Source organism: Dermacentor variabilis, chromosome 4 (genome assembly GCF_050947875.1).
Source record: "Dermacentor variabilis isolate Ectoservices chromosome 4, ASM5094787v1, whole genome shotgun sequence".
In the NCBI taxonomy this organism is placed as follows: Eukaryota; Metazoa; Arthropoda; class Arachnida; order Ixodida; family Ixodidae; genus Dermacentor; species Dermacentor variabilis.
The window spans coordinates 77482982-77510049 of NC_134571.1; positions in this window are offsets into that span (position 1 = coordinate 77482982).

The following is a 27068-nucleotide window of genomic DNA, read 5'->3' on the forward strand; positions in this document are numbered from 1 at the left end:
TCCATCCTTTGCTCAGCGTGCTCTCTTATCAGCGTTTGGCAGATTTAAACCGCTGCTTCAAAGTTAACTTGCGCAAGCGAATGCGAATTCATCCGTCGGGCCCGCACCTCAATCTCGCCGATCTCGCGTTAATTTTCCGGGACCCCTCCGACGAGCTATCTCGCCAAGTTTGGCTCGGCTGTGTTTTCCGCGAACTCTGCACGCTGCTGCCTTGCCGATTTCGAGAAATGTCTTTGGTGGGCGTTGAATATTCTACGAATAATTTCCTACTTCGGGACACGAACTGTGGCGATTGCACAACTCTACACTTCACCATAGGCACATTGCGCCAAGGCACGCGATGAGGGAGTTCTACCGCAAATTGTTCAGACGTCTGCTGCGTTTGAAATATAGTGTAGTGCCAATACTAAAGTAACTACTGCTGCCACTTTAAATTTTGGCATTTGCTGCAGTCGTATAAAGAAATGTGTTCACAGAAACCGTGTGACAATAGCTTAAAGAACGTGGCGAGATGGTAGAATTTACGATGATTGTGGGCTTGTAACAGCGTCTGCATATGACAATTGAGATTTATATGTTCTCTTGCCATTTAGAAGATGCGTGAGCTGCATAAGGAGAAAACTTGCGATGAAAACATTTCGTGAGACTTGGCAATCTCTCCCATGGAGGAAACAGTGCAGAGAATATGAAACGCGTTAATAATTCTATAACGACGTATAACAATGGTTGAGTAGCTATAGAAGAATTGTGACAGGTTTCTAGGACATACACATAGGTTGCTAGGAGATATTGGTGACGCAATGACTCGGGAGCATTATCGAACCGATGACGTGAATAATGAAACTGCTTTGTATGCTTGATCAAGTACCGCACCGCCCGGCAATAGCAGATAACACTTCAAGTCAATTAGTACTCCGGTGATTTCACCAGAGACGGTGTCCTAGGTACAGGGTACAGGTATGATCGTTCGAGACTGCGCTAGCTGCCTTTGATTAAAAACAGCTATTTGAGCAAACTATTTCGCAATGCCGACCTCAAAAGCCTTTGCAGTTGAAGCCGGCAGAGACACTGCTATAGTGTTTAACGAGAATTAGCACACGTGCACAGGCAGTTGTAGCCTTACTTAGTGTTCGTTGCACTGCACGTAATAATGTGGTGTGATGGATGGATGGATGGATGGAATGACCTTACTGAAAGGTCCTGCGAGCCACGGGGCGCAAGGGGCGAGTCGGTTACTCCGACGTTGGGACCGGGAGTTGTAACTCCCTGGCCGCACCGTGGGCTCGCTTGACGGCCCAGAGCTGCTCCACCAGGTCCATGCTGCGTAATGCTTCTTGTAGCCTGGCGGAGTCTTGATTCTTGTTTGCGTGGGTTCGACCACATGGCCAGAGCAAGTGATGTACGTCTAGTGTGCTAAGGCAATTTTCGCAATATGATGTTGTGTATAGCTCAGGCGTGTTTACATTAGTATTCAGAGACCTGGATTGGGAAGAATTCGGGATAAACGTTAGTGGAGAATACCTTAGTAACTTGCGATTCGCTGATGATATTGCCTTGCTTAGTAACTCAGGGGACCAATTGCAATGTATGCTCACTGACCTGGAGAGGCAAAGCAGAAGAGTGGGTCTAAAAATTAATCTGCGGAAAACTAAAGTAATGCTTAACAGTCTCGGAAGAGAACTGCAATTTACAATAGGTAGCGAAGCACTGTAAGTGGTAAGGGAATACATCTACTTAGGGCAGGTAGTGACGGCAGATCCGGATCATGAGACGGAAATAATGAGAAGACTAAGAATGGGCTGGGGTGCGTTCCACACCATTCGCGTCACGCGATGAAATCAGATAACACAAGGTTCGGCGACAACAGACAACGGATAGAAGCATCGATAACTTTCCACAAACTTCGGATACATGCAGGCGCGTCCCGCGCTGTGGGATAACATTTGTTAAACGGCGAAACGTGGTCGCCGGATAAAGATAAGTACACGTGTGTCTTATCTTTACCCCCCTCTTAAAGAGCATCGGCCCGATGCTCCAAACAAACGAAAGTAATAAAGAAAAGCACTCGTAGCAAACAAAAAACAAAATAAGGAGTTTCGTCAGCGTCCGTGCTTTAAAAGGGTTTAAGGCGCGCCACGTGGACCACTTCAGATCGTGCGCGGCGCCGCTGTGACTGCGAAATGCCGTCTGGCACGACCTCATAGTCCAGCGTAGCAATGCGTCGGATGACCTTGTAGGGTCCGAAATAGCGTCGCAATAGTTCCTCACCCAGTCCTCGTCGGTGTATCGGGGTCCATACCCAAACACGGTCGCCGGGCTGGTACTCGACGAAGCGTCGTCGGAGGTTGAAGTGTCAGCTGTCGGTACGCTGCTGGTTCCTGATCCGCTGGAGATAGGTAGCGAAGTCAAGATTTTCTTCGTCAGTGACGTGCGGCAGCATGGCGTCGAGCGTCATCGTCGGGTTCCTGCCGTAAACATATCTTAAATGGCGTGATGTGTTGTTTCTTGCACCGCCGTGTTGTAAGCGAATGCTACGTACGCCAGGAGCGCATCCCACGTCTTGTGCTCGACGTCGACGTGCATTGCTAGCATGTCGGCGACAGTCTTGTTCAGGCGCTCCGTGAGACCATTCGTCTGCGGATGGTAGGCAGTTGTCCTCCTGTGGCTTGTCTGGCTGTATTGCAGAATGGCTTGGGTGAGCTCTGCTGTGAAAGCCGCTCCTCTGTCGGTGATGACTTCTGGAGCACCATGTCGCAGCAGGATGTTCTCGACGAAGAATTTCGCCACTTCGGCGGCGCTATCTCTTGGCAGTGCTTTAGTTTCAGCGAAGCGGGTGAGGTAGTCCGTCGCCACGACGATCCACTTATTTCCAGTTGTTGACGTCGGAAAGGGTCCTAACAAGTTCATTCCGATCTGCTGGAATGGTCGGCAAGCAGGCTCGATTGGCTGTAGTAGTACCGCTGGCCTTGTCGGTGGTGTCTTGCGTCGCTGACAGTCTCAGCATGTTCTGACATAACGGGTGACGTCGGCGGTCAGGCGTGGCCAATAATACCTTTCCTGTATCCTTGATAGTGTCCGGGAAAATCCGAGGTGTCCAGCGGTCGGTGTAGGGCGTGCAATACTTCTGGACGCAGTCCTGACGGGTCAACAAGAAGGTAGTTGGCGCGCACTGGTGAGAAGTTGTTCTTTACGAGTAGGTTGTTTTGAAGCGAGAACGAAGACAATCCTCGCTTAAATGCCCTAGGGACAACGTCGATATGCCCTTCCAAATACTCGACGAGGTTTTTCAACTCCGGGTCTGCTCGCTGCTATTCAGCGAAGTCTTCCGCGCTTAAAATGCCAAGGAAGGCGTCGTCATCTTCGTCATGTTGCGGCGGCGAGTCAATGGGGGCGCGTGATAGGCAATCGGCATCAGAGTGCTTTCGTCCGGACTTATAGGTTTCAGTGATGTCATATTCTTGCAGTCTTAGGCTCCACCACGCCAGCCGTCCTGAAGGATCCTTTAAATTCGCCAGCCAACACAAGGCGTGATGGTCGCTGACGACTTTGGACTGCCACATAGGTAAGGGCGAAATTTGGCTGTAGCCCAAACGATGGCGAGGCAGTCCTTTTCGGTTGTAGAATAATTGCCTTCCGCTTTTGACAACGACCGGCTAGCGTAAGCTATCACGTGTTCATGTCCATCCTTTCTCTGGACTAGGACGGCACTGAGGCCTAGGCTACTGGCGTCAGTGTGGATTTCGGTATCGGCGTGCTCGTCGAAGTGCGCAAGTACGGACGGCGGCTGCATGCGTCGTTTGAGTTCTTGAAATGCGTCGGCCTGCGGCGTTTCCCACTTGAACTCGACGTCACATTTAGTTAGCTGTGTCAGCGGCTGAGCGATGCGGGAAAAGTCCTTGACAAATCGCGTGTAGTAGTCACACATTCCAAGAAGTCTACGCACTGCCTTCTTGTCGACGGGCTGCGGGAACTTTGCGATATGGTAAACGTAAACGTAAACTTTGCGGGAACTTTGCGACTTCGTAAAGCTCTCGTGGCGGAGAGGTTTATGAAGTCGACAGAAAATGAAGCTAAAGAATGCGCAGAGTCACTCTTCTTTTATTCGTGCCTAGAAATATTTAAGAGAGAGGGGGGTAATATTTTTCGCAGCAAAGCTCATGGTGGTAATAAAGAAAGAGGCAAGTAATTCTGGAACGAAGACACCTTGCCGGTGGTGGGCGGCGCATATGCAACCTGCCTATTACGAGTTGGGCATCCTGAACTATGAAAGCGGCAATTTCTCAATTTTCCTGGGCATTTATTTAGTTTTGTTTACAATAGTGCCGAGAGTGTTCGCCAGCGCCACTCGTAGCCATGGTGCCCAATGTACGACTTTACAGCGTATTGCAAATAAGTCATTCTGTAATAGTTGTGAAATTAAAAAAAAAACACAAAATACGCGTAGTTAGTATGGATAATGCCTCATTTGGCTTCATGCTTGTTGCCCATTTGTAACTTCTAGTAAAAACCTCAATTTCCTTTTTTAGTTTTTAAATTTATGGCGTACTGCGGGCCGTGAGGCCCAAGCAGGGGTGGAATACAAGAATATAACAATGTTAAATTGCAACTTCGTTCGATTCGCTTGTCTCCTTATAATCCGTTAATATTTATTGGCTGATCTGAGCCGAGGTGGGTGCTTTCGGTCAATAACCAATAGCAGCTGGTAAGAAATCGTTATACATTTTCACAATTCCGCCAGTTTTCATGAGCTGGTAGAGTTAGCACATTGTTCTTTCACCTTCCCAGTTGAATAATATAGTGAATTAATTTAGAAACTTAGAACACGCGAAGGAGTTTATGAATATATAGGTGCGAGTGGAACATAGACGCATAGTGCGCTGTTCTGCACAGGAAGCCTTCAATATTTCAGTAATAACTTTCTCTTTCAGCACCATCTCATAATTTATAGCTGTTTTTGTTATTGAATGAAACGTGGAATTTCGATTACTCATATTTTCATATATCGCAGGAACGCATAGAAGTGGCCTTCAGCTTCACCTTTTGCTGTGGGAAAGTGCACCAGTGTATCCTCCTTACATTACTTAACTAGATCAATAGCTTTTCTCTCTCACTGACCTTTAGCGTCGTCATGCAATGTTTAATTTAATACCTTACTGAACACATCCTGGGATTCTGATTTTTGTGAAATATGCTTTAGCCTGCGATGTGCCGCTGACGCTGCTTCGAATGGGCTGCGATGGAAAGACGAAGCCCTCTTCACTGTCTTTTCTTTACAACGGGCACTTTATAAGGTCGTCTCTAATTGCCAGGAAACAATAAATTCTACCCTAATTAGATCCCAACTTGCTGCTTTGACACCGTGCCGGCTTCGTTTCGTTCCAGTAAAGGAACGTGATTGGGGCCGTCTTTTCGCTTTGAAGTCCTCCAGCTACGCCTCAGTTCTTTTCCTAATTGCATCGTCGATACTTTCTTTTTGTGCGCTTCGGCGTCCGCCGGTTAAGCATTCTCGTGATTTATGATTTTCTACGCCGTCCGTTCTTCAGTGTGTATTTCTATCTTGAATGCTGGCAAGAAATATTTTCTGCGCTACAGCGCAACTATAGACAAGGGTCTCGTTATCTATTTCGACACATTAAGTGTCTTATCCCACACGATGTCTGAGTGTAGCTTTATATTATGGCCTTTGTTTCAGTGATAATGGTTTATTTAATGTTGGAAGACGAGGAGGATGAGGAGAAAATAAATAGAGAAGGCAGGGACGTTAACCAGATATGCGTCTTGTTGGCTACCCTACTCTGGGGGACGGGAAAGAAGGAATAGAACAGAGAGACAATGAGAGAGACAAATAATGAGAGAGACAAATAAAGGAAAATAAAGAAATGCCTAGAGGTTATTCATAAGGATGCCCGGTTTGCTATCCTGCACGGGAGAGCGGTGATTAGGGATTAAAACAAGGATGCAAATGATAAAGATAGCTCGCTTGCACACTGGTAGACGTAGGCAGCCTGCAAGTGCCTTTTAGGTACATTTATTTAAAAAAAAACGTCTTGAGAGAGAGACACACACAGAAGGGAAAGAATGACAGGGAGGCTAGCCAGTGTAAGCACCGGCTGGCTACCCTGTGCTGAAAAAAGAGTCAGAGGGAATGAAAGATAAAACCGAAACAAATAAAATTAACAATATAAGATAAGTTCACACTATGACGCGATGCTACGCGCTACAACTTTCATAGCTTTTCACACAATTCACAAGCTCTTAAGAACTTCAGCAGAGTCCTTAAGGCCTTGAGTGCAGAAACCCGTCTCCACCAGTGTCCTAGCACGCTTTCCTCTGCGAAGGGGTGATCTTTCAGTTTTTCGAGCGTGGTCACGAGCCCATTTCTTGCCAAATTGTAGCGGGGACAGACAAAGAGGAGGTGCATGATCATCTCCTCGCAGCTGCAGTTGTCGCAAGCAGGGCTTTTGGCTATTCCGATGCGGAAGTAATAGGCGTTCCTGAATGCCACGCCGGGCCATAGGTGGTACAGAAGAGTACCTTTTGCTCATGGTAACTCTGGTGGAAGACGAAGTTGCAGTCTTGTATCGAATCTAAGCCGACATGCATTTGGGAAATTCCGTGGTGTTCCACGTGGTCTGCGTAAACTCGCGTGCGAAGGAGTAAAGCCTTGTGGCTGCATCTGTTCTCGACAGTGGTATTGGTAGAATATTGGCACCATCGTGGGCTGATCGGGCAGCGTCATCCGCACTGTGATTTCCCGAAATTCCGCAGTAGCTCGGCGTCCACTGGTAGGTTATGTTGTGCCCCTTGTCCATTGCGTGATGGTGAAGTAGTCAGATGTCTGCGGCTAATTGCACGTTCGGCTCATGGTTGAAAGGGAACAACAGACACTGGAGAGCAGCTGACTTCGAGTAACAAAAGATGGACCATAACTGTCATGATTAGGGACCAATAAGTGCCAGAGCTGCACGGATAGCTGCGAGATCTGCAGCTGTCGATAATGTGATGTGAAAAGTCTTGAATCGGATGGCGACAGATTTCGCGCGAATTGCTACTGCTCCAGGTTAGAGGAGACAGAACCATCCCCGTGTCAACGTGGATGCATTATTTGTGCTTGTCATGCAGGAGTGAAAGCACGGTTTGTTTGAAAACGAAAGCTGACACCTCCGTTTTCTTGAACAGCGAAGCTGTTTATGGCTAGAGTTCCATGAAATTTTCATGTGCGTGAGCAAAAACCATCATCATCAGTAACGGCTCCTGCATCTGCTCGCGCGTTCGTCGTCGTCTTCATCCACAGCTAGCTTGTTGGCGTCTCTCGGCTTAACACCGCGAAGACGCTTGTGCCACTGCTCGCGCGTTCGTGGTCGTCATCGTAGTAGTAGTACTGGAAAACTATTTGTTGTTTTTTAATGAAATCTTAGAGCGTGGAACCCTCAATCAGTCATCGATTTCTCCCACGGCTGGCCCTGTTGTCGATCTTTACGCCAGCCTTCCCACGATGCCCTTCGCGCTCGTGCCACGGCTCGCGCCTTCGTCGTTGTCTTTTTCCACAGCTGACTCCGAGGGCGCTCATCATGTCAGTGTTTCCATGCTGCTCCTCCCTCTGGGAAGGCGCTGATGGCACTGGTCCACTGCAAGTAGGTGCGACGATTTTGGTCTCAAATTATTTGCCACAATATATCGCGAAATGAAAAAAAGAATGAATATAACGAATGTGTATAACGAATCTATAACACGAATGAATGCGAATGTATCAAAGATAAATGTCTATGCGTACGCTTCGTCACGATTACCGCCAATCAAGACAGTAAATGTGTTTCGTAACTTTGTTCGAAATTCTGTGTCACCTCTATGTCGTGCGCTACACAGCTTCGATGGTGGTCCACCTTCAAAGAATAGAATGACTCATGATTTTTTTGTTGTTGTTGTTGACGGGAATGACAAGAGAGAGTTCGAGTGGGTGCCGGCACCACAGCGGTAGAGATGGCCGTGCTGCACGTGTGAAGTTCAAAGGTTAAGTCGCATGATTGGCTGCGATAATCCTGCTAAACGCTTAAGAGGTCGAGCGGCAGATAAGGAGTCGAGATGATCCAATGGAAGTCGGGTGAAGTCACGAGAGCATTTGCCCTAGGGCATACAGCTTTATAATTGTTTTCTATATATTGTGTGAAGGCTATTTACTCGTTTGTAAGGAGATATGCGGGAACTTCGAGAATTGTCTGTAACGGCGCTTCTAGGTTTGAAGATAAGATTGGTACTCACATTGTTTCTTTCATGTCCATATACAATCAGGAATGCTCAGCTCTAATAAAGGTTAGTATAACTGGGCACATTGTCATATTTCTTCTTGTTTCTCATACTTGTTATTTTTCTTTTCTTCTGTATTTTCCCTCAGGAATGCTATATTGTGTGACGCTTTCGTATAAAGTGTGTCTTGATAAGCTTGGTCATAAATTGCAGCAGCGCTTTCTTTCGAGCTATCAAAGTTTTCTACTTTTTATTGGTCGTAGCAGGGAGATGCATCCGTCGACAGCTACTGTCTTTCATGATTTACGTGACCTTTGGGAAGAAATAAAGTATTTAGTGCCCGGGGGTTTGCCGGAACAGCGAACAAAGTTCCTGGATCCCGAAATGAGCCTGGGATCAGGGTCGGATAACCAAATAAGAAAAGAAAAAAACAAGACTTCATTAGCTGTGCGCTTTGGCGTTGAGGCACAGCTTTCTGCTGGAGACGTGCCGATATGAGAATTTGTATAGCACGGGCTACATCCAGCTTGCATATTGCGCATATTTCATCTGCGTCAGTTTCCCGGTCGCAGATCAAACGCAGCTGCCAGCACATATGGCATTCACTGGAATGTCAGGCTTAGAGCGCAATTTCTGCTACTTTTTTTCTTCTTTTGGGGGGCGGGGGAGGGGAAGCGATGTGCTCTCCGTCGCACGAAATTATTATCTAGGGAATTTTTCCATTATGAATGCGTAGACCCTACGAGAAAACAAGTAATTGTTTTTCTCTTTTTTTGGGGTGGTGGGGGAGCCAGGCTTTCATATCGTGCCCTTTTTCTATCGTCTCTTTCATATCATGCCCGCTACTATGGCAAAAGCTATGAACATAAGGAAATGGAAAAAAAAAAGGTTTCTAATCTGCAGTGCCTTATTTGCCTTGACAATGCTTATTCGGTTTTACATTCCACGATCTACACAGCTCTTCACCATACAGAGCATTAGCTACCAGCTAGTATGCACAATGTGCCATCAGTGTGTGTGAGTTGTGCCTAAGCGCTTCTAGCTAACATGTATGCATGATTGCAACCCGACGTGGTTTCTTCGTGGCTGTTGTGTTGGACTGCTAAGGCACGAGGTCGCGGGATCGAATCCGGGCCACGGCGGCCGCATTTCGATGAAGGCGAGAGACAGAGAGAGATGAAGAGGAAAGGTAGGGAGGTTTACCAGGTCGATGAAGTCGAAATGAAATAACACCAGTATACTTAGATTTAGGTGCACGTTAAAGATTCCCAGGTGGCACAATTTCTGGAGTCCCCCAAGACGGCGTGCCTAATAATGAGATCGTGGTTTTTCGCACATAAAGCCCCATAATTTTAATGCATGATTGCCGTCAAAATTTGATGAACGAGAATACTAATAGGCGCCTAGTTAAACCAATAATGTTTAGAGTTTAAGAGCCGGTCAGTAAACGATGTATGCTTAGACAGGCGAACATAGAACACCATGGTATAGCCGCAAGATTACTTGTGGCCATTTGACGGCATACACACTCAAGTGAACGACTAGGTTACAGTTGTCCTATATTTGCCGATACTTTCAGGCAACAAATTTTTAACTGTCACACTTGACTAAGCAGAGTGATATCGCCATGAAAATTGAGAAAATTACATAAACAACTCGCGCTATTCTACATAGCAACGAGAAGCATGGGAGCCGTATGTGACGATTTATGTGCAGCCCACAGCGGCAGCTCAGTGGATTTGTCATTGCGCGGCCAAGCTCGAGTTTCCATGTTTGATCCCGGCCGCAGCGGCTGCATTTTGATGGGAAAGAAATGCAAGAGGGCCCGTTTACGGTACATTAGGTACACGGTAAAAAAAAAAAAAAAATAAGACGCGCTCATAATTAAGGCGTACCTCATAATCGCATCGTCCTTATGCATGTAGACCCCCAGAATGTAATTTTACCCGCTTGTGGTCAGGTTTCTGCAAAACCTGGCAGCAACACTGAACACTACGATATTAACGGGTCGAAAACATGAGCCACTAGAAGTGAGTCGCAACGGTCATTGCTTATTCTAATCTATACTGAAGTCTACTGTAATTATCCAACTATACGTTTGCACTGGAAGTATAACACCTGTTCTTTCTTTCTTTTTTATAGTTCGAACACCTGTTTGCAATACGTCTTTGGACAGAGCTATTCTACCCCTTCCCGGTGCATTCATGGAGGAGGCGGGAATTTGCTGCATAAGAGACCACAATACCTACATGGCTAAGGCCTGTTAAGAAATTCACTAACTACTTTCTTTAGTTATTCACCTTACAGTATGAGTACAGTTGTGAAATTAGAACTGAGCAGGTGTGAAGTCATGTTTGTTCAACAGAATTCGTAAGAATAGAAATACTTTCGAAATATCCGACCTTAAAATGGGCTACGAAAGACGTTGGTGTTCTATTTACCCGGGTCCCATCAGCTGTTGTCAATAAGGTCCAGCCGAATTTAACTGACACGGCAATGCATTCTTTAACAAATTGCGGGGACGAATGTCTCTAAAGGTGGGCTAGTTTAAAAATTTCTGCTACGAACAAGCTTCACTGCTAGCTGAATTCAAGTTTGCGAGTAGAATATGTAAAATAAATATTGGAAGTTATTGATAATTTTTCTAACATTTTCCCACCAGAACAACGCGGTTTGCCGCGGAAGTCATGTTCGCCAGTTAAAGAAATCCAAGGTATGTTCAATGGATGAATGACGCCATCTACTCAATGCAATCTCTTAATTTAGAAAAATTGGTTCAAATAAATTAAATTAAGTTCAAGTTTTATTCACGCACAAAAATGTTCGTGAGCTCCATGACTAAAGGCAAATGGAAATGCCTGATGGCTCTTGGCTTTTGTTACGCACTGCGCGCCGCAAAACTCTGAAGGAAACGGGGGTGCTGTAACGCAAAATTATTCCACTACGTTTCAATTCTATGTACTTCGTTAACCCTCCGCGATTTGACAAAAATCGCTGTGGCGACGCGGACCTCTACTCTCTGTCACAAGACGTCGAGAAAACCACGAGAACTGCCCGTCTGAAGATGGCGTCTCTGCAATAATTATGCATGATTAGGTAGAACAAAGTAAGAACATTTCTTTCTAATTCTTCGCCTTTGTTCATATTCTCATTCCGCGATTGGAGAAAATGTATGCGAGCCCCTCCTAATTTGCCTTTTTCTCACGTGCTATGAAAAAAAAACCAACACGTCAAAGTTACGTATATGTGCTGAAGATGCTTATATGCCGAGCAATTCTTTCATTTGAACTGACGGAGCCCGCCCCGTTCCGAAAGAATGCAAAATGGCTGTCCACTAATCGCTTAGGCGCCGGCTACTCGTAGCTACAGGGAAGACTTGTTTTCTTCAGGAATAACAAATATTTTACGTGGAAGTATAACATTGCCGAGCCCTTTGGGCACGTGCGCGGTGCGGTATCCCACTGGCAAGTTTTCTTCTGCAAAGCATCCGTAATGGCGGTATTTTAACGCGACAACCTTAAGGGCCACGTGTCGCAGATCATCCGGTGACGGCGTCCGACGTCGACGGTCGTTTCGTCAATTATTATTATTATTATTATTATTATTATTATTATTATTATTATTATTATTATTATTATTATTATTATTATTATTATTATTATTATTTGTTTGGAACACATATACACAGCTAACAGGAAAGGGAAAGCGACGAGCGACGAGCACCGGAAGGGCCACAACGCCTGCTTACTCTTCTGAAGGGAGGTGACAGCAACACAGAAATGGAAGATAGGAAGGAGGGAAGGAAAGAGGAAAGGAAGAGCAACGGGACAAATCTAAAGACTAAGGTAGAATACAGTACACTACGCACGTCGTTCTACCGAGTTTCGACTCTGAAGCCGAAATTAAAGTGGCGCCGCGTCGAACAGCCTCCACAATTATCAATCACATCCATGGCTAGTTCGCTATGCGGCTAATTGTTTGCTTCACGATGAGACGCCAAGTACAGCTGCACGCAATCATGGTTTCATCGATAGTCGGTCCACAATATACACTCCAAGGTGTGTGAACCCGCCACCTCCCATCTTCTAAGGAAGAAGCTTTAGAACACAGTACAGATCACACACAGTAGGGCCGGTCGCTGAAGGTCACGCTACTACAGAATGTTGGATGTTCACACTACAAACGTCCTTGCGAACCACGCATACCCAACCACGCAGGCCCTCCGTTAAGCGCAATGAAGTTGCTGAACTAATTGAATTTCTCAAAGTAAAATGAGTCAGAAAAATCGTAAAGTACAACTTACAGACATGATAGCATCGAATTGTAATTTGAATATACGATAAAAGATCATTATGTTACGCGGAAACTCAAGCATAAACCCCTTTTAACGCGATTATGTTTTCGAGCTCCCGTTTTGGCTCTTCGTCTTAGTCGCAGCGGCGTGGCCCCCTCGGTTCCTTGCACACGATCAAAAAAAAAAAAAGAGAGAGAGAACCACAAAGCTCGAATTTGTGCATAGCGTTCGCTGCCAGTGTTTCCCGGTAAATACTGCGGTTACATAAGCTGCAGTTGCCGGGAAGGGCGAGAAGCACTCAGGGACCTTTGAACGCTATCGCGTTCCGCTCTTAATGGCGAAGCTAAGGCGCCCGACAAATTTTGTAACGCACCGTTCCACGCAACCTTAATCGTCGACGAGCAATGGCAATCTAAGCAAGTCGAACCGACCACTCAGAGATGCCTACACAACTTTCATGACCCAGTTATATACATTGAGTGCGCTAGCTTGGCCTCGCCGAAGCACTCTGCTCTTCAGCGAGCTCCTCGCCGCCTTCGAGCCATTGAGTTAAGGAAAACGTGTCGCCGTAGTCTTTGAAAGCAAACAAACGTGGGCCCCTACAAACGGGGAGAGCGTTTGATTGGGCCGTTAAAGCAACCCTCCCGATAACCGCCCGTGCTTGCTTCGGCGGTGACGTATATTTGACTTCAGGAGATTACAATAAAGCCAGAATGGAACCTTAAAGTTACAGAACCCTGATTAGAGCCTGTGCGGGAGTGACATGAGCTCTAATATTAGAAATAATGCCCACATAACGAACATTCACCAAGAAATGTTCAAAAAGTGAAAAGTTGACGTCAATGATTACATACATGCTATTCGTTAGAATTCAAAAAAGTTATTCTTGTTCGAATTAAGCGCCTTATATAGATATGGCGTTCGTGATGTTTTTTTTTTCGCAGTTTTGGAGGCAGCTATCGAGGCATCGATAGGATGTACGATCAGTATAGAAAGTAAAGGGAATTGCGATGACTATTTCGATGCACTTCGCTTAACGCCTCCAATGCAAACGTTACACACTAATTCTAAATGATGCGCGCTAAAGTGCGCCGAAAGTAAGGGCATGCATGTAATAATGCTCATATCACTGTCTCAGTCGGCCTGCGTGTATCCTATGCTTTCTTGTGGGGTGATCGCCAGAGAGCCCGACTTAAGGTAACTATGTATTTATATGCCGTCTCCAATGTTGTCGTAGGTCGCGCTTTCCTTCAATAATTCTTAAAGTACTCACATTTTCCACCATCTTTCTTGCATTCGCGTTAAATGCAGAAATTTATCTCTCTTAGTAAAGTTCAGATTTCATGAAGAATAAACTCGCGTTTAGGGTGTCTGAACATTTGCAAAAAGCAAGACAAAGTAGGAAGCCTCCATAGGAACAGTAGCCGATGCACTTTAGTAAGGTTCACTCCCTTGTGTCACGAGAACCTGGGATCCGTTAGCAGCGCTACTGTAGATAGAGAATTAAGATGGATGTGACTGGAGTCCAGAAGAACACGGCAGCAGTACACACGCGTCAAACGCACAAAGCATGGGCTAGAATTTATCTGCCAACAAGTAATGCACAAAGAAACATACGCCTCCCAGAACCCATTGCAGGATGAATACGGGCAAAGAGGCCGTGGTCTCAAGGTGGAGATTTTTGAAAAAATGACCCTTTCACAGGCATTTAACGTCGAGTGCGCTTGAGAAACCACAACCAAGCGTGATAAAAACTACGCTCATTAATGAAGACATCAGGTGTCCACATAATTCACCAAGGAACCCCGCTTCTCAGAGACGTCAGAGACCTCAAGAAATCAATAGGCTGCCATTTGTCATTTGCTTTCAAAGGATGGTAGAAAGGCTCGCATTCGGGCATTTGCCGTTTGTTTTGATTCCTCGGCATTGTAGTTCCACAATGACGCTCTTCGTTTTTTGTCGATATTTACTTTTTTCTTCGGTTCCCGATGTCTTTTCTGTGAAACACATTTGCGTGAAAACTGGGCCGTAGTAATTTGATGATACGACTCTAGAGAAATATGGGAATATGATGTTTGACAAATATTCGTGCTGCACAGGCTATTCAAGCTCGGGCTCTCAGGGTTTGTCTTGGTTTGCCAAAATGCATATCGATAGTAGTGACTATCGCGATCGCCCGGGACCAACTCATACAAACACACTTTGCTGTGGAAGTGTTGAGAATGCACATTAGGCACGTTGCCCGCGCCCACTGTCTGGAAACCCTACCGTCAGAGAGGCCGCAGGCATCATTTTGTACTACAATTTCGGATTACTACACCTGTCTTCCACCAGGCTTCACACCCGCAACTAAGACATTGATTCCTCCATGGTGTTTGGCTCGACCTACAGTGCACATCACCATACCAGGAATCAGGAAAAAATCTGAGTTGTCATCACCTGCTCTTAAACAACTAACTCTGCTCCTTTTGCACGAGAGGTACGCCGACCACGTACGTATTTATACTGATGGATCGACAACTCTCCAGTGTTCCTCTGGAGCCGTGGTCTTCCCAGCGAAAGCCACCACCATCAGTATCAAGACATGTGACCCCACGACTGCGATGGCTGCGGAACTTTCAGCTCTTCGCGCTGAACTTCGTCTCGTCAGCCAAGAATAACCTCGAAGATGGTCAATATTCAGTGACTCGAAGGCAGCACTGCCGTATTTACTATCAGCCCTACGACGTGGACTACACGAAGAACTGGTATTCGAGATTAGAGAACTAATCCATACCTTCACTGACAAAGGACACCACGTGACATTTCAGTAGCTTTCAAGTCACTGTGGCGTCAGAGGGAACGAACACGCCGATAACGCTGCTCGGTCGGCTCTTCAAGGCGACGAAGAGGATCTGATACCATTATCAACGACAGATGCCGCTAGAAAGCTTCGAATGCCCAACCGTGATATCACGTTCTCCTTGTGGAATGCAGGATGTTTTCAAAACAAACGCCTGCACAACCTAGACTCTTCTCTACGCCTTTGCATTTCAGCTGGACTGCCGTCGCGAAGCTGCCCTGCTTTGTCCATAATGGCCAGGGGTGGCGTTCACCAAGTCCATTGCATTCCGAATCGGATGGGCCGACGATGCCTCGTGTGATGACTGTGGTAGCGAGAAGACTCTTCAACACCTTCTCTGTGACTGTCCTCGCTGTAATTTACAGAGACGATCGCTCGCAAACGCGATAGCGCGCTTTGACCGAAGACCTCTAACAGAGGAACTTATTTTAAAATGCCGTCATCACAAGCTATCGCAGCAGAGGGCGACGAGGGTACTGTTGCAGTTACAATGCAGTTGCAGTTACTGTTACAATGGGATGATGACTGTATGTCGATGATGGCCTAGTGATGATCGCATGACGACAGTCGAATGCCCAAGTAAGAATGACCATGACGGCCTAAATACGAATGACAACAGATGCATGACGACGGCGCCGTGACAGTGGTGACACGGCAGCCTTATGAGGGCAATCGACGAGGGTAGGAAAACGATAGCAAGCCCACGACTGTGTGCGTTACGACGATAGCGTGGCTAAAATCAGATGACGAAGCTGAAGTGATGATAATGTAACTACGATGGCATCACGACGGCATCACCATGATGGCATTACAACAAATGCACGACCACTGTAGAACTACGATGTAGAGATGACGACGGCGTGACGAGAGTCGGGTCATCATCATCATCATCATCATCAGCCTGGTTACGCCCACTGCAGGGCAAAGGCCTCTCCCATACTTCTCCAACAACTCCGGTCATGTACGAATTGTGGCCATGCCATGCCTGCAAACTTCTTAATCTCATCCGCCCACCTAACTTTCTGCCGCCCCCTGCTACGCTTCCCTTCCCTTGGGATCCAGTCCGTAACCCTTAATGACCATCGGTTATCTTCCCTCCTCATTACATGTCCTGCCCATGCCCATTTCTTTTTCTTGATTTCAACTAAGATGTCATTAACTCGCGTTTGTTCCCTCGCCCAATCTGCTCTTTTCTTATCCCTTAACGTTACACCTATCATTCTTCTTTCCATAGCTCGTTGCGTCGTCCTCAATTTGAGTAGAACCCTTTTCGTAAGCCTCCAGGTTTCTGCCCCGTAGGTAAGTACTGGTAAGACACAGCTATTATATACTTTTCTCTTGAGGGATAATGGCAACCTGCTGTTCATGATCTGAGAATGCCTGCCAAACGCACCCCAGCCCATTCTTATTCTTCTGATTGTTTCCGTCTCATGATCCGGATCCGCCGTCACTACCTGCCCTAAGTAGATGTATTCCCTTACGACTTCCAGTGCATCGCTGCTTATTGTAAATTTCTGTTCTCTTCCGAGACTGTTAAGCATTACTTTAGTTTTCTGAAGATTAATTTTTAGACCCACTCTTCTGCTTTGCCTCTCCAGGTCAGTGAGCATGCATTGCAATTGGTCCCCTGAGTTACTAAGCAAGGCAATATCATCAGCGAATCGCAAGTTACTAAGGTATTCTCCATTAGCTTTTATCCCCAATTCTTCCCAATCCAGGTCTCTGAATACCTCCTGTAAACACGCTGTGAATAGCATTGGAGATATCGTATCTCCCTGCGTGACGCCTTTCTTTACTGGGATTTTGTTGCTTGCTTTATGGAGGACTACGGTGGCTGTGGAGTCGCTATAGATATCTTTCAGTATTTTTACATACGGCTCGTCTACACCCTGATTCCGTAATGCCTCTATAAATGCTGAGGTTAAGACAGAATCAAACGCTTTCTCGTAATTTAATGAAAGCTATATATAAGGGTTGGTTATATTCCGCACATTTCTCTATCACCTGATTGATAGTGCGAATATGATCTATTGTTGAGTAGCCTTTACGGAATCCTGCCTGGTCCTTTGCTTGACAGAAGTCTAAGGTGTTCCTGATTCTATTTGCGATTACCTTAGTAGAGAGTTTGTAGGCAACGGCCATCAAGCTGATCGGTCTATAATTTTTCAAGTCTTTGGCGTCCCCTTTCTTATGGATTATGATTATGTTAGCGTTTTTCCAAGATTCCGGTACGCTGGAGGTCATGAGGCATTGCGTATACAATGTCGGGTGACGAAGCTGAAATGACTGCAATGCAACGACCACGATGGCATCACTATGGCGAGCTCATAGCTAATGGCCTAAGCTAGCAGCTAACTTGGGTCTCTGGTAGATGTAAGGGACTAGATAGATATACTGAATGTGACTAAAGTAGGTAAATAATGGCGATTGCACGAACATGTATTTTATCAAATTTATTCGTATCTATTCTTCCGTGTAAGACATATTTGGCTGATTAGTTACCAAATGCGTATTACAATTATTAGGCGATATTATATTGCGAAGAGGGAGCTGGAGAAGCTAGCCACTTTAATACTGTAAACTAAATATTTAGGGCAACATTTTAGCACATTTGTTGAAATTAAAAACGATGCACGGAACCATGCACTTCACCAGTTTTATACTGGGTTGTTCAGTAAAGACTAAGACTGAGCTCTGAAATCTTGGTTTCTGAAAATTATTCATCGGCACTCTTATCCCTTTTTATATGCTTCCAAGTTAGTGAAATGCACGCGTACAGCCTTTACTGAGCGTAGACAAAATGAGACGAGCCATCTTTTGACACGTGCTTCAATATCTCCTCCAATATCTTAATTATACAGCTTGTTCCATGTATAAACATTTACGCTTTATAGCGTGAGGCTCGTAAAGAAGTCAGAGAGTACCGCATCTGCACTGTAGTATGGGGAAAGGATTGTTCTGATACTTTGGGGAACGGTGAAAAAAGAACATTGCTTTGACGTACAAAATACAAAATGTTTTATTTTCCAATAAGCTTGTCCGACTCTTGAAGGCGAATAGCTGCTACATATAGCTTGAAAATGCCTATCGACCCTCACACGGCAACAGTGCGTCTGCTGTGGGCACATAACGTAAAAATACTTGTATTTTACAAAGATAAGTACAAAGAAGAACAAACGACATGCAATATACAACGTGAGAAATATTTCACTTTTAACATATATATTTGCAATGTAGTTATAGAGGGAATATAAACTAAACTATGCCATCAACACAACTAAGATGCATATAAGAGTGAACATCATATAATGCATATATACAGTTAAAAGTACTAATACTGTCAACATACCTAAGGTGCACATTATCGTGTTCCATGGGATCAGAAAATCACTGAATGCAAATGGATCAGGCTTCCAACCATCAATGCAAAATGAAAGTTATTTTCTTTGATCCTTTAGTATCTTCTTCTTCCTGTATACAAAAAAAGACGATATAAATAATTTTTCAGATTAAGGTACTTGTACTAACATTTACTTTGTCTTATTTATCTAAAAGTGAAGGTAACGTGCGCCTTAAAAACTGCTAGACGTAATACATGTCATCTGTAATATGTGTAGTCTATGTCTTGGTCGCTGGTACACACATCACATTTATCCCGTTCTAGGGAAATAGACATGGAAAAAGAAGTGACCACGCATAGTTACGATATTGCAAGTGATCGTAAGGTAGGTACCAAAAGGTGGCTTCACTCATGTTCTCTTCGCTTTGAATAAGCAGTGCGACACGTCCACTTCCATTACTATGGAGCATTTAGGCAGGTGAAAAAGTGGCGGGAAGTAATATTCAGAAGTCAAGATTTCATAACTTCAGTCTCAGTCTTTATTGAGCAAATAGGGAGCACAAGATACTTGGCGCAATTAGCCAGTCTCATTCTTAAGTATTATTAAAATAGCCAAGTAACACTGACGAGCGTGCTGTTATATATGTTACACATAGCCATAAAAATTATTGTCACCAGCTTCCGCTTTTGATTCCACCGATTCTTCTATTTATGCTTCCTTAGACATTTTATTTCTGTTACGGCGTTATGTTTTGTTGACAGCAAGTGCATAAATTTTCTGGCCCTGGCCTGCAAAAAATAACAGCATTTTTCTGAATTTCCTACGTCGCTGCACTTTAGGTTTCGAAGACGTAGTAGCTGCAAGTTGAAGACATTTACGATACAGCAACTACGCCTCACCAACCTGACAGAACCGTTCAGACGATTCCTTCTTTACGTGCGTCTCTTGTATTTTATCCTTCATGATTCGCTTACATGTTTTATTCATATGCGCTATAGGGTTCCGGTTTTCTATAATATCAAAATGGGGACGCCGTTGATAATGGCAAATTTATGTAACTAAATAGCCTATGTCTGTCCCTTCACACACTTTTATGGTTACAAAGTTACTTCTGTGTCTTGTTACAAAAGACTTATTTCCTCCTGCTAACCATACTTGGGTATATTGTATGTCTATACATTATTTTTAAAAAAATAGCAGGCGTACGATGATATAACACGTCTGAAAATCGTCGGGCGTCAGAAGAAGGGTCACAACACGTGGTCGACGTTCACATGCATACGTTAATTTCATGCCACTATTTGTCACACTTACCATCCAATCTTTCCAAGGAAAAATTTAAAAGAAAAAGCATAGAAAAAGCGCTTTTATATAGTCCTATGCCGTTTGTCTTGATGACATTGCCCATGTTCTCGTTCCGACTTCAAGCTAACTCAGTTAACTTGGCTATTCGCGGATGAAGAGACGTTCAAACAAACCCCCCCCCCCCAAAAAAAAAAGAAATGGATGAAAATCAGCCGTGAAGAACCATTCTTATTGTAGTCAGGTTAGGTTTCAGTGTCTCCAAATTCTTTCTTCGTTGCTATTTTTTAAGGTAATGTGCGCAGTCGCGTAAACCAAGGGCTCCCATTTTTATGGCTCCACCGAGAACACGCATTGACAAAGTGCCTCCCATTCCTGTCAACTAGCACAGCAGCGCGCTTGCTCCGAGCTCGTTCTACTTACGACAGGGGATACAGCGGAAGGAACAATGCAACACGTAGTATGGGCGCTGTAAACGCCATTGCAAGAACCAAGCACCCTTTTATGTTTTATGTATATTGCGCCTTGTATTCGACTTTCCTCTCGTGGAGAAAAAACACTTGGTGTCCGCCGTATGCCCGCCGGGATTATTTGGGGACGATTCACTAGCGAACTACCGCCAAATCATCCAAAGGCGGTCGCAGGAAGCAACATCATGCGTATAGATATGTCGGCGGATAGTCTATTTTGGCTTTTATAGACCGGTGCGGTCTGTTGGTCTGCGACCGGTGCTTTACCAGCCGTTGACCAAGGAATATTGACACGTTGTTGTTGCTGTGCGCACCAGTGACAACCCCCTCCTCTCCCCTCTCCCGACCACAAGCTAGCGAAACTACGTGAATATAACATTCGATGGAATAAAAGGAGCGCCCTAATTTTAGCAATTATCCTGTGGAATCTCTTGTGGAACCATAGAAACGATTGAACACATCCTATGTACGATGTTCTATGTCCTATGTCAAGCTCTCCGGACAGCATTGAACCAGCTGGACTCTAGACCATTTCCGGAAGTGAAAATCCTTGGACCACGGCCATACGCGCAGGTGGCACAGAAAGCGTTGTTGAAATACCTCAAGTCGACAGGTCTTGGCAACCGTGTGTAGGTAGACTCGGTGCTAACCTTCAAATGTGCGCGAAACTTCACTCTCTCTAACTCCTGTCTTTCTCTCTTCGTCCCCATAACTCTTGCCTCCTTGCAGGGTAGCAAACAAGACGTGCGTCTGGTTAACCTCCCTGCATTTCCTCTATTCTATTTCTCTCTCTGTTTCTCTCTTTGAAGGGCCCCCCTCACCGTACTGACTAATTTTTATTTCAGCTGTGTTGTATCCACGAAACAATATTTTTGCTTCGAAAACAAGGCCGAGCCAATTATATTTGCTAAAGGAAGTATTTTGACAGCTTTGTTTAGCATAAAACTCGGTCATCTGTGTGCATTTCATTTAATGTTTGGCTATGGAGAGTAAGATCCACATTGTGAACGAACAGTGCGGCCCCAACGCATTGCAGTAAGGTGGTAAGCTGGGCAAGTTGGGATGCACTCTTTGGCCACAACGAAGCACAAAGCGAACAGAAAGAAAGACATCCCGACTTTCAAATGACCGTTTACGGTTAAGTTCGTGTTTCTCGTTCACACTGACTATGCACTAACAAGGCTAACTTTTTCTGTTTATTGACGAATTCTTTCTTTGCGCTTCTTCACAATTTTCAGCACCGTGTCACTTACGTATCTTACCCTCTCAGCACAGGCGCGTAAATTTATTTTTATTGGTTCTGAGCCGACATCAGTGCACCGCTTCCAGATATGTGGAATGTGACCCGAACAACTGGACCATGGAGAGCAATAGTAGGCAAAAATAATATATTCTGGGGTTTTACGTGCCAAAACCGCGATCTGAATATGAGGCACACCGTTGCCGGGGACTCTGGGTTAATTTCCACTATTTGGCGTTCTTTTAACGCGCACCCAATGCACAGCACACAGGCGTTTAATGCATTTCGCCCCCACGGAAATGCGGCCGCCATGGCCGGAATTCGATCCGACGATCTCGTGCTAAGCAGCGCAACGCCATAGCCCCTAAGCCACTACGGCGGGTAGCAATAAACGGTTGCGGGCTCAGTCAAGGCAGCGTAAGAAACCCGTTATTAGCCTCCACATAGACAGCGAATCTGTCGCTGCAGACTTGCAACAGGTACACATGTGCATGTTCGTACACTCACGTCGTTAGGTAGCATCACTTAGAGTGCTCATAGGGCAGGTCCTAGCGAAGTGTACAGAACACGCAGGAAAATTTCCATTGCGAGATATCACAATTCAAAAATTATTTTATTTCTTCAGTGTATTGCAGTCTGTACAATTTAATCTCCCGTTGTTCCGTCATACAGAAAACATCTTTGATAAACTGGTGTTGATGTCCCGCATGTAATTGTTAATTAAGAAGGTATGTGTTAATTTCAATGTAATTGACGAGTATGTTGTGTACGCTCGTCTTATTGTTTCCGTTTTGTTAGTCTACTTGTTACCTTGGGTCCAAGTGCTCTCTCATTGTCCAGACTGTATTATTGTCGTTCTGTTTTTCACATGCATGATTGACGTTGTCCATATTGCCGCAATATTGAACACCTAAGGCCGCCATGGAGCCATTGCTTCTTTATTTTTTATCGTCTTTGAGGCCTTATAAAGGAAGGTCTGCTTTGTTACTTTGGTAACATTACCTTGTTGCATCCACTCAAATTTACTGATGGAAATATCCATTACTATGCATTTAATAAGTGGCATGTGGGGGTGGCAAAATATAGTTAAAACAAAACACTAATGTTCTTAAATGCGCTCCGATTCAAAACAACCTAAATCGATTAACATGATTTTCTACCACTGTACATGCGACGTTGTGTAGTGTAATGTTAAAAAAAAATTAAAACAGGCTCACTGTATTGGTTGGTGTCACAACTGTAAAAAATTGAAGGCGAAGGTTTCATTAAAGCTGGATATTCCACAAAAAATTATAGTTTAGCTCTACCTCTTGGCTATTTAACAATGTGCACACATGCCACTGAGATACAAAGATGCTAACTTATATACAACTACAACGCGAGGGATCAAAACAATAGAAAGATGTTAATCCCAGCGGTGTCCAATATGCGCAAGCAACCTTATACGAGGACCACTTTTCACCCAGATGCATGCGGAGGTCACTGATCGTTATATGCCAAAATCTTCTGTTCGTCCATTGAAGATTTCATGCCGATTCTATTCGCCAAAATGAGAATACTGATACATAGTCTTGCCCCATGTGGCAACATTAATGTTTATCGAAGAATCCTCAAGATGCGCAAAGTTATCGTCCTGATTGCACAGCATTTTTTTTTACGCGACCTTCATTCCCTGTACATTGTAGACCGCCATTTCTACACCGCAATACTCCATGCAGTGCTTCAGTTGTTGACGAAAGCAAGGAAAAGTGCATCACGCTAAGGAATAGACAGGATATTGTGGCAACTAGTCACCTTTAAACTGACTTCACTGCTTCAGTGTTTCCGCTTGCTCCCCCCAGAAGATATAACAAAAGTAAAACAGATAATTAAACTGTATTTTATTATATATTATTTCCTTTATTATTCTTTTATTTTGTTTTATTATGTAATATTCTTTACTTATTATTGATAATACAATTATTTTTCTTCTTTTTGTGTGAACAAGTAGAAATCAAGAAAACAGTGCAGGATTGCTGAGCTATTCGAAAAAAAAGAAAAAGAAATGCCTGTAGTGCTTTTGTTTACTGAGAGCTTCGCGCTCCTTTCAAGAATGCCACAAATATAGCCAGAAATACTGATTGAATCCGGGAACAGCGTAAGCTCACTTTTTTATATTTGTTTTCGTTTATCTTTGAATACACTTATGAAAAGCATGCGTACGAACAAATGCCCCATACAGTTACTGTAATGGCAGCTGAGTAAGAAGGTCTCGGGGGAAATCAAAACACATCGGAAGGGCAACAGAGCGGTCTGTATGAAAGAAATTACTATTCATATTGGAACACCACGTTCCTGCTTCCTTCGTAAACAAAACAATGCCGGCCTGAAACTTTCTCACGCATGCAAAGGAAACTGAAGAGCAGAAGCAATCCATTTTATGAGCGTGTTGTGACAGTTTACCCACTGCAAAAACGTATATTTATTGCTTCTTTTTAGCAATAAGAAAAAGTATGCGTGCAATATATCTCACTCATAACTTCAGGCAGATATGCTACCTCCTATTGTATGTTTGCTGATGTCAATTCTGCGTACAAAACAAATATTGGAGTATAAACATCTACTCCACCATAATACATATCTGCTTTTTCCGAGCCTCCCAGAAGTCTTACTTAGCTGGCATGCTTACGCCCTCAGAGAATACTTTAGCACTTTGTTGCTATTTCACCTTATCCTCTGCACATACGCAATATCACGGGCAGGGTTATTATCTACGGCAAAATTATCTGTGCAGCAGCACCCTAATGTACAACGTTATAATTGTTATCCTTGTCTTTCAGATAAAATGGCGATTCGTGCGACCTTCGCAGCTAATGTGTTCCCTTTTGCTTTAACAATAGTCGAGAACTACAACGTGGTGTACAGTATTAACTAGCTTTAGTTTTTCCATATTTTTGTAAGGGTTATTCTTAGTTATGCCATGCAAAGTGATGCAGCCACGAAGTATAGATCTTCGTTGGACGTGTGAATTTTAGCTAATTCTGTCCACAAACCACAAGGAAATGAAGCAGTAGTTCTGATTTATATTATAGTATCACTATACCAAAACCGTTTGATACACTTTAAGTGACTATTATGCTCGTAGGAACCAAATCAATCCCATAAAACATATCTTTTATCCGATTTGTTATCAAGAAATCTTCAATTTCTTTGTCCCCTTCTGCCATAACACCTCATCAGATTGTTATGCCCAGTGTGGAACGATGCCTACTTTCAGATATATCGAGATTCACTTTGTGTCCAATTACCTCTCACTCAGTAAACTATACTATATGGTGCATTTTGTAGGGTCACAGCATTAGGAGCAGAGTTTAAGTTAGGCTATTCAACGAAGATAACGGAATGATGTTCCAATTGGCTCACAAGTCTCGCCACACAATCACAAAGGAAGACGGAAGAACAATACAACACCGACTTGGGATATACACTTCATTGTCAGACCAAGACTACGCCACGCCGAACTTGTACTTGGACCGCGCTTCTGATATAAATTACGCGCATTAATTTCCATTATAACTATCAATATAACATATTCGATATCTAATACTAAATTACGAACATTACGAGTGCCAAGGAGCAACATGCAAGACGACTAGATGACGTTACTTACAGATAGGGAGCTGTCAGTAGACTAGCCACTACTTAGAAGGCTTACGCAGACAGCGTATTTACGAAAAATAAAGAGAGAGAAAAAGATATATCTGTTGAATTTCCATTCGCGTGTTTTCTACAACAGCCTTTTTTTGTACAATGCATTCACCCCAAGACCGCTGTTAATAGACTATTTCGCTCATCGAGCAGATCCATAGTCCATGACGATAAGAATTCGTTTCCCCGGGAATAACACGCTTAACATAAGCGCCACCTGCACCTACATAATGTTCCGCAATTTTGCCTCATAATAGCACGGATGACACGTTAATCACATGAGTTTATTCACACCTTTGAAGCTTAGCATAAAACTTAGCTCACAACCGATTGACCCAATAACGCGAATTTATTTCAGATCTTGTACATTCCTAGCCAGAATAATATACTGGCCGAGTCGTTTTACGTTGAGATGAAGAACTTTCTTTCTTGGTCTTCCATATTCTGCTCATATTTCCAGTGTAGATGAGCAACCAGACTGACCGCATGACGTCTAGGTCTTGCCATTCCGGCAGGTTTACCTGTTCTGGAAAGTAACATGCCCTCTTCAATAAAATGTACATTCGTGTAAATATTTGACGCTAGTAAAAAAGTTGAGTCAATTTCTCATACGCTAAAGAGGATACATCCGAAAGCATTCGCTCTCACGAAACATAAATTAAGTTACTTGACATTTTCATTTGAATGCGTTTTCTCCCACCAAAGGGTGTTGGTTGGAGTGCTTTAATTAACTTTGTCTTAAATAGGTGTGCCATAATTACGTTACCTTAATTAACACCAAGGACTGTGGGTTTGGCCATCAATGGCGGCAACATCAATTTTTGTAGCATTGAATTTTTATCCCACCAAAAGGCGAGGGCTCGATTGACCTAATTAACTTTGCATTAATTATCATCAATGGCTATGGTTTCAACTCCCACCAATGGTCGTGGGTTTGACTCCCGTCAGTTTCGGTGCCATTGAATTTTGGTGCCATAACACTGGATGGCCAATTCTTCGGTGACGCCGGACAATGGAGTTTCGACCCAAGAGACACTTAAAGCTTTCGCCTTAAAAAGTCCGAGGACAACTAAGCACTTATGAGTTGTGGGTGCGAGAGCATTAATGTCTAATAAGAGCGGCGCTGAGCAGTCCTTCGAGTTTTTCGCCACGAGTAATGTACCATAGCGGTACGTGTTGCCCCAGCCAGCAAGCAGCAGCAGCAGTGTGAGGTGCCAACGCCGCACGCCTCCGACGTGGCGATGCCCATCGGGCAACACGTCGCGGCAATACCCTCACCCTTCACGCAACCCCTGGCGCGCTAGCACGGCAGATGCTCCCTTTCGTCCGCTCTGCTCCGTCTAGGAGCGCTCGTGCCGAGAGTGAGTGTGAAGGTGACGTGGTGTCGCGGCGATGCCTTCTCCCCTCCCGCAACACGTGGCGGGACGCTATTTCGGTAGCAGGTGCTGACTTTCGTCTCTGCTCTGCTCCGTCGAGGCGAAGCGTGTGATGTGGCGTTGGAGCCAATAGAAACTCCGTCCAGGCGCGCTCGTGACTTGGGCATCGCAGCCAATGGCAATGCGAGTTTAGATGCCGTTTCGCTGTTAGACAGGCACTGGATCTTTCGCTCAATGGGCCATTTGACGCTTTCACACCAAAAAATCGTGCA